This window comes from Sciurus vulgaris (genome assembly GCF_902686455.1).
Source record: "Sciurus vulgaris genome assembly, chromosome: 4".
NCBI lineage: Eukaryota > Metazoa > Chordata > Mammalia > Rodentia > Sciuridae > Sciurus > Sciurus vulgaris.
In genome coordinates this window covers 77,995,172-78,004,402 of record NC_136464.1, presented here as the reverse complement: position 1 = coordinate 78,004,402, position 9,231 = coordinate 77,995,172, and the positions used below count along the sequence as shown (strand labels likewise).

The following is a 9,231-nucleotide window of genomic DNA, read 5'->3' as shown; positions in this document are numbered from 1 at the left end:
CAATTCACAGAGCATAAAGGTGTGTATCTTCTCTAGAAAACCAAGATCATAGCCCTCCACCCCGCGCGCTGCTAGCTTCGCTCTCTCCCCACCCCCACCCCCACCCGCATCGGGTCTTTGTACCTGGATGTTGCAGGTCAGCCCGCGCCACTGCAGTGAGTCGGTCAGGGCTCCCGCGCAAGCGCAGGGCTGCAGCCCCCAAGCCGCCCTGTCTTCTGGGCCCTCTTTCCCCTTCTCTCTACCTCTCCACCTCTCCTTTCTCCCGCCTTCTCTCCTTCGGGCTCTCTCTCTGAATCTCGACCTTAATTTCTTTTCCCCGCCCTGCCTGCTCCCTCGTTGGCCCGGCCCGCATGAGCTCCAAGGCGCCGCCTTCCACCTCCCTGGAGCGTCCGGAGGGACGCAGCTGGGCCGCCAGGGCTGCAGCTTCTTGTGGAGCCGGTCAGAACCCACACTTCACCAGGCGAGCTAGGTGGCGACCTGCAAGCAAAATGGGAAATGAGGCAAGTTGCCCTTTGGAAATGTGCTCACTTTGATGTTGATGAAATTAGAAGGCTGGGAAAGAGATTTAAGAAGCTGGATTTGGACAATTCTGGTTCTCTGAGTGTCGAAGAGTTCATGTTTTTGTCAGAGTAACAGAATCCTTTAGTACAAAGAGTAATAGACATATTTGACACAGATGGGAATGGAGAAGTAGACTTTAAAGAGTTTATTGAGGGAGTCTCTCAAGTCAGTGTCAAAGGAGATAGGAGCAGAAGTTAAAGTTTGCTTTCCGAATCTGTGTCATGGATAAAGATGGCTGTATTTCCAGTGGGGAAGTTGAACATGATGGTTGGGAACAATTTGAAAGATACACAATTATAGCAAATTGTAGACAAAACTATAATAAATGAAGATAAGCGTGGAGATGGAGGAAAATCCTTTGAAGAATTCTGTACTGTTGTAGGTGGCCTAGATATCCACAAAAAGATGGTGGTAGATGTGTGATTCTCTGGAGAGTAGCATCCACCACTGTTACTTTCTTCTCCATCTCTGAAAATCTGCTCAAGACATCCAGCAATGATCTTTGTGTATTTAAGTGGAAGTATTTTTCTCTGTGAAATCACATTTCCAACATGACCCTCATGAAGGCAGCTGTTATTGAACTCTTCTCTCAACTCAGTGTAGCACTTTACAGTCTGAAGGACAGAAACATGAAAAGAGCATATCCATGTGGTGGAGAAAGGAAACAGGTTGATTTTTTAATTTATTTTTCTTCATCTTTTGTAACAAGAAAATATCAGTATATACATATGTAGCTTTGTATTTATGTAATAGATTGGCTTTAATTTAATGTACTTGATTCAGAAACAAAATGATAGAGCACAAAAGTGCCAAGCAGAACATAAAACATCCTTACTTTTATTTCACACAGTTTTTGGGTCGATAGAAGATTGTACAATTTGAGCGGTGTGTTAGACCAGCTAGTTTCCTTTTCCTGTGCTGTCTCCTTTGAGAGATTGACAAAGCATTTGTTAATGTCCTATTATTTACTTTAATTACAATTTTGTAAGAAAGAGTCAATAACTTTATGTATTCCTGTGCATATATTTCCAGGGACTGGGTCTCATTGTTGAGCAGTTTTCAGTTCATCTCTAGCTGAAAAGAAAATATAGTTCAGTGCTGCTGCCAAGAGCTCGTTCTTGTGTTCATATAGTGACTGCTTAACATTATGGTTATGGCTGCTTCCTTCTATAACTTTGTGTCTAGGAGCCATTACATTTATTAAATGTCCCTCAGTAAACGTAATTTTCCAGTTGTGGTTTTATACGTAAAGGCCAGAAGCTCTCTGAGGCAATCATGGTTTTTCTCTTTTGCATTACATAATGAAGAGAACTTGAAGTAATCATGTAACTGCTTAGGATATCCGTTTGTTATATTATATATGGATGAATAGTTTTTCTTTAAGTCCTGTTTGAATCATGAATTTCCCTTCTGTGTTTCAAAAAACTTTCAGCTAATCTAAGAAACTGGTGATATTAATGTGCAGATATACATCTGAACATCCACACATTTGTGATTTAAATGGGGGAAATCTTGCTAATCTATATACTACAGAAGAGCAAAATTTTATCTAAATTGATACTGAGTAAATTTTTTACCCCAAGGTATAGGGAGTGCATGATTTTTTTTTTGCCCATAAAATTGGTAATAGATGGTAAATTAATAAATTTTTGTGATATAAAAGTAGGGTATCATGTTCCATCACTTGAAGTTATTCTTTCCCTTTTCTGCAAGGCACTATTGACTGGAAGAAAAACATTTTTGGTAGCTTATATGACACTAGTCTTTCCCTATATAGTTTTTTTAATAAAAACAGGTTTTGTAATCATGAGTGGTAGGGCAGGTTGAATCAAGGTGAATGAATTTTAAATTGAATACATCGGCCTGCCATCACTGTTCCTTCAACTGAGTGCTGCATATCATGGGCTCTATCTGTGAGAGAAAAATCCTGGTGTTTGGTGTCCTTGCATGACATGGAGTTTTGCATGTAGACTGATTTAAAATATACCTCTTGTTTACATAATTTGCATAATTTTAAAAGATAATTTTGCCAAACTTTGGAAATGTTAATGTTCAAACTGAAAATTTCCACCATATGTGACTTTCTTCCTCTGGATCAGTATGTGGTTTACAATCCCAGCCAGTGATTTGATCTGTTCCAGTGTCAACTGCCATGTGCTCTGCTTCAAGAGGGAGCTAGTCTTTTGTGAATTTTTTGTACTTAATTATTTGTTACAAATATTTTAGCAAATGCTTTCTATTTCTCTGGCTTGTGCATATCTTGGCTGGCATTACAGAAAAATAGTGCAAACATTATTTCCTTACTGGGGAATGAGGGTTTTTCTTTCCCCCCTTTTTTTTCCCTCTTTTTAGTTTGTGTGTAGGGTAGATAGGGGAGGAGATAGTTTACGTTGAATGTTTAGTTTTTCTTATGCATGATACGTCCTGTTATGGGATCTTTAGAAAACTTCATACTGTATGAATTAGAAAATAAAATATTTGTAACTTGGAAAAAAAGAAAGAAAACCAAGATCACTGCCCAGGATCAATTCCAGCAGCTAGAACCAAAACCAGGACTAAAGAGTTTAGGTATCAAACTCAAGAGACCAGAACAGAGGTAACTGGTTCAGAGTTCCAATCCTCCTACCAGATTTCAGATACCAAATCACTGAGGGTGTGATTTCAGCCTCAGCTGAGAGCCCAGGACTCTGAGATTCAGAGACAAGAGCCCCACACCTGGGAGGACAGTGGCCCAGAAAAGGTCATTAGGAGCTGACCTGTCATCTACATGATTCTCAATGCCTGAGAAGCTCCAGGTCTGTGGAACCGCACACTGATCATCACTGAGGGTCAGGATCATTTGCCTAAGCTGTTTCCTTTGCCTAGATTTCCCTTCTCCATCCATGTCCCTCAGTTCTCTGACTGAAAGTCATGTCTATTCCTCAAAGGCCTTCCTTTTTAGACCGCGTATTCCCTTGGTACCCTGTAGTTCAAAACATAGGCAACAGACTAAGGACTGTCCAATGTTTTTCCTACTAGATGGTGATAGGGTAGGGCCCAGGGACTTCTACTTGTCCTACAGGATCTCTCAAAGTTTAAAATTCCCATTCCATACATTGGCTTCAAAGGTCATCCAGAGAAGATTTTATCCTCATTCCATATCTCTGAAATAAAAAGTGATCATAAGACTTTTTTTTTTTTTTCAAAAGAAAATGAATACCTATTTCTTTCAAGGAGACAAAGAGTCAAGGATAAGTTGGAGAGTGTGTCTCTTCCACCTGACCCTCAGTTGGTATGGTTACCCTGGTTCCTTGGTGCAGGTTTGGTTCCAGTTAGAACTCAGAATAATCATATCCATGGTGAGGTGTGTTGTGAGTAACCATAGTGTCTCTAGGCACCTCTGTATAAGAGTAGGCTACTATAGAGCAAGTTTATCCTACTGAGGCAAGGTACTTTTATCAAACACAAGAAAAAATGGAGGATTTCATGGCAGAAGTCCCTGATGATGTGAAACTGAGTTTCACTGTTTCTGGATGTCAGTGGGAGATAATGGAGTGTGTTGAGATAGTTCAAGTACTCATAGTTCTCTTGCTTATTTGCACAATTGTTCAGACGTTCAGAGAAAGACTTTCTCTACAGGGAGACAAAGAACCTTTCAGTAGCAGTTCAGCAGTAGCTTTAGTAAAAAGTAATTCTCTTGATCAGTTTCATCCTAGTTTGGAAGAAGATGAAAACTCAGAAGTGGCTGATGACTCGGATGTGTTCAGGCCTGTGAAGAGGAGCATCATCTGTATTGTGGTAAGACATGGGAGAAAAGAAAAACGTCAATGTTCAGAACAAGAAGAGAGGATGTCCTGGACAGCAAGAAGGATCCATGCTCTGGACGAAGATCGCACAGCCATCAAAACAGAGGAACATGAAATGAAATCATGTTTAAGATGTTTAGCAGCATCTGAGAAAAGACTCAGACTGTCCATAGTGATCTTTAAGTCCTGTATGAAGAGTCAGGTCATGTCTGTACAGGAGGAGTGGCTCAAGACCACAGAAGTGAAAGGTCTCCTGGAAAGAAAGGATGTGGGTGAGAACATGGAATCAAGAGAACCAGAGAATGAAGATCATGCTTCTAACAGGGTCAAAGCATCTGGGAAGAAACTGGAAGTTGCTGCAAAATCAAGTATATATTTAAACATTCACGACAGAGGAAAAGATTTATTTTATAATAGCATTGTCAAAGACATGAACTTTTGCCTGAGAGGACATAACGAAAGTGCCCAGGTCAAAGAACTTTCCATCGAGGGGGCAGGTGAATATTTTGAGGAAGGAGAAAATGAAATGATTGAACAGAATCATCAAAAAGAAATGGAATATTTGTGTTTATTACCTGTCAAGATAGATCTTGATTTACAGCAAGATGTGGAAAATTCTGAAGCCAGTGACCTGATGAGCCATGAAAATAGTCAGATATACACTGAAAGTGATTCTAAGATCTCAAAGTACAACTGAAAATAATCATTCTATCTATGGAAAGAAAAGCCCTTGAAGACTGAGACCTCAGGAGACTGAACAAAATCTCATTATTACTATACAGGAAGTTTCAGACCCGAAATAAAGGAAAGAAAAATTCAACTTCAGTTTCTGGACATGTATCCCCAAAATTTCAGTAAAGAATTTGTTCTCTGACCTCTGCTCATGAGCGGGTGCTTCCTCTGAGATAGGAGGTCCCTGAATCATCCATTCATACCCTCCCAGTGAGTCCCTTCTCCTTACTCCTCTTCCTGCTCTAGTACCTTCATCTCTTTGTTCGTTTGCTCCTCTTTTCCTGAATAAGATGCTTACTGTAAACCCCAATAGGAGTTCCCAGCAAGAAATTGTATTCTTCAACTCTTTCTAAAGAAGATCTGGTGCATGTGCCAGTCATCTTCTTTCTTAAAACTTGGTTGTCCTTTTTATTCATCTCCCATGGCATGAGTTTTTGTTTGTTTGTTTTGTTCTGTTTTGTTTTTTTTTTTTTACTGGACACTCTCATCCAAAAAAGTATAGGTGTGTGTTACTTCTTGGTTTTATTCAACCTCCATGTAATACTAGTAGTCAAAATTCTGAAACACAAAAATAATTCCCAGTCACTAAATTTGTCCTCAAAAATCTTTGAGTTGTATGTGTGTGTGTGTGTGTGTGTGTATGTGTGTATGTTGTATTACAGTAGAAATATTTTTGTGCAATTGATTTTACTTTCTTACATCTGACTAGTAATGTTTTAGGATAGATTTAGAAAATTGAGATTATTTTACATTTTTCTCATTACATTATACTCTTGAGAAATTAAATAGATTTTTATTTGACAAGTTAGTCTACTGTTCTTTATTATTTTTATTTTTAAAAATTTAAATGAGAGCTTTATGGTTATACATAGTAATTGGGTTCATCTTGACAAACTCATACATACATGGGAATAGATTCTGTTCATAATCCCCTTTCTATCCCCCCCTTTTTTCCTTCCCTCTCCCATTCTTCTTCCTCTACTAGGCTCCTTTTTGCTTATCAATTTTTATTTGATTGGATCTTTTTACAGTCTTATCCTTCCCTACTCCTTTTCTTTATTTACTCCAGTTTCTACATATAAAAAAAAAAACATTCGACCTTTGAGTTTCTGAGTTAGCTAACTTCACTGAGCATAATATTCTCCATTTCTATCCATTTACTGACAAATGCCATAATTTTATTATTTTAAATGGCTAAGTAGAACTCTATTGTATATACATACCAAATTTCTTAATTCATTCAGGTATTGATGGACATCTGGGTTCCTTCCATAATTTAGCTATTGTGAAATGTGCCGCTATAAACATTGATATGGCTGTGTCACTTTAGTGTGCCCATTTTAGTTCTTTGGGGAAAGTACCCAGGAATGGAATATTTGGGTCATATGGTGGTTCCATCCCTCATTTTTTGAGAAATCTCCAAACTGCTTTCCAGATTGGTTGTTTTACTAGTCTGCAGTGCCACCAACAACGTTCAAGTGTTCCTTTCTCCCCACAACCTCACTAGCATTTATTGTTTATATTCTTGATCGTTGACATTCTGACTGGATTGAGATGAAGTCTTAGTGTAGTTTTTTTTTTTTTTTTTTGGCATTTCCCTGATTGCTAGAGATATTGAACATTTTTTAATATATTAATTGACTGTATTTCTACTACTGAGAAGTTTCTGTTTAGTTCTTTTACCCCATTTATTGATTGGCTTATTTGGGGGTTTTTGGTGTGTTTTGAATTCTTTGTATATTCTGGATTCTGGATATTAATCCCCTATTGGAGGAGTAGCTGACCAAGATTTTCTCTCATTCTGCAGGCTCTCTCTTCATGCTCTCAATCATTTTCTTTGCTATGAAGAGGCTTTTTTAGTTTAATGGCATCCAACTTATTGATTTTTGGCTTTTCCTTTGCTTTTGGGATCTTGTTAAGGAAGTTAGCACCTATTTGATGGAGTATTGATCTTATCTTTTCTTCTAGCAATTGGAAGGTTTCTGGTCTAATTCCTAAGTCTTTGAAACATTTGGATTTGAGTTTTGTGCAGAATAAAAGATATGTGTCTAATCTCATTTTATGTAGATAGCTATCCAGTTTTCCCAGCATCATTTTTGGTACCTTTGTCAAAAATCAGACTGCTATAGATTTGTGGGTTTGTCTTTGTGCCTTCACTATTCTGTTCCATTGGTCTTAATGTCTATTTTCAGCCTAATATTCTTTAACCAATACAACATTTTCTGTGAGCAACTTAGTTTACAGACACATTTTGAAATAGAAAACTATTTTTCTCCATTTATGTTTCTGTTTAACAGTGTTAAAGCAGAAATTTAAAGTTTACTTCATGGTTTCAATAAATTATACTTCAATTAAATACTAGCTAATATTTGGGCAGAGGAGGGGAGTAGTTTGTGGATTGGATTGTTCAGCAGGACTAGACCTCTCCATATCCAGTTTTTCCTGACTATGCAGGTCTCTGGAAGGGACTGGACTAATGGCAAACATAGTAACAAGGAAATGGGTCAGTCTACAATCTCTCACTTTCATCCCATATTATCTGAGCCACTGTGGTCTTCAAGCTCTTCATCTAGATAGTCAGTCCCATCCCAGTGCCGCTACCTCTTCACAGTCTTCCATGTTGATGTCCTGGGTGGCATTTAGTATCGAACTCTTGCCTGTCATCTAATCAGCAGCTGATTTGACAGGTCAATGATATCCCCAGATTTGGCAGTGAAGAATTTTAGCTCAGGGTAAAAGAGTAAAGCCTTGTGTATTTTGGCAAAGAGTCTTTGGTCTTGAGAATAGGCATATCCCTCCTACCATACTGCATATTATACAATTTTCTCACCTGAATCTTGGTCAAAACTATCCTTAGCAAAGCATCTGTCAGAGTCTTCAGAGGAGTGTGTGTCCTAAATTCTTTGTGTCAGGGGGATCAAGGTATAATTGGAATCTAAATCCTGCAAGAAGTCTGATCATCCATTAGCTATGATAGCTGCAGAGGGCCCTATATCAGATTGGACAAGTAAGGAGGAACCTCATCCTGTCTGGGATCTGTACTGTTTGGAGATACAGAAGTTGAAGCATTGCATGGCAAAAGTACCTGATGATGTGAGGCCAGGTCTTCCTGGGCATCATTTGGGAGATGGTAGAGAATGACACTGATAGCTCAGTCTTTCAAAGTTCCCTTGGTTTCATGTTGAATTTTTGTGTTAGCTGAAGAAAGTCCTTCTATATAGGGAGACAGGGAATATGCCAGTAGAAGTTCAACACTAGACTTCGCAAAATATAATGTAAACATTCATTCTGCAATGGAAATGATGGAAAATAAGAAATGCTAGAAGTTCTGGATATTGCCAAACCTGTGATTAGTAATATCCTTTGCACTATAGTGAAACACTGGAGAAAGAAAGCCACCAACAGAAAGAAAAAGAAATGATATATGGTACTGAAATTATGGTATAGACTTTGGAATAAAAAAGGGAATATATCAGAATAAATAGAAGATGCTAAAATACATTTGAAAGTACTACAGGCAATTGAAGAAAGGAATCAAGGTCTCCATAGTGATTTCTGTGGTTGCATTGTCAGGTGTTCAATTTCTAAGAAGGCTGGCTGAAGAATAAGGAATTGACATCTCCAATGGGAGAAACAAGACATATATGTGCTTATATGTACACAACACACACACACACACACACACACACACACACACACACACCTTTTGGGATCACTCATTCAAATTTCTGAGATCATGTTGATGACCAGTCAAAAGAATCCTTGAGGAAACTGAAAGTTATTGCAATGTCAACCATGTGAAATTAATGATTTGAAGGAAAATCAATGTAACATCAACATTACAAAAGAGGAGAAAAAACCATTTAGCAGATTATTATTATAAATTTACCCAGATTGAGGGAACACAATCAAAATGGCAGATCAACATCTTCTAGAAATTGGAAATGTGTGCCTGAAGTTTGTTGAGAGAGAAGGTCTGTTGAATATTTACCTGTCAGGATAGATCATGAATCGCATCAGTAGGCACAGTTCTAAAGCAAATAACCAAATGAGCCATGAAAAGGAAGAGCTGGATATCTGCAGAAAGAGATGATGAGAATAGGGTTTCATGGAAACAGAATGGTGGGGAGTCAATATTAAACTACATCCTGCA

The 9,231-nt window shown here is 38.3% G+C and overlaps 1 pseudogene across 1 annotated transcript; it reads left to right on the top strand.

Annotated features, from left to right (window-relative positions):
• The first annotated feature begins 488 nt into the window (after positions 1 to 488).
• On the top strand, positions 489 to 1,092 carry LOC306659401 (calcineurin subunit B type 1-like; annotated as a pseudogene). Its single transcript has one exon. The product of its transcript is annotated as a calcineurin subunit B type 1-like (transcript).
• The last annotated feature ends 8,139 nt before the right edge of the window (positions 1,093 to 9,231 follow it).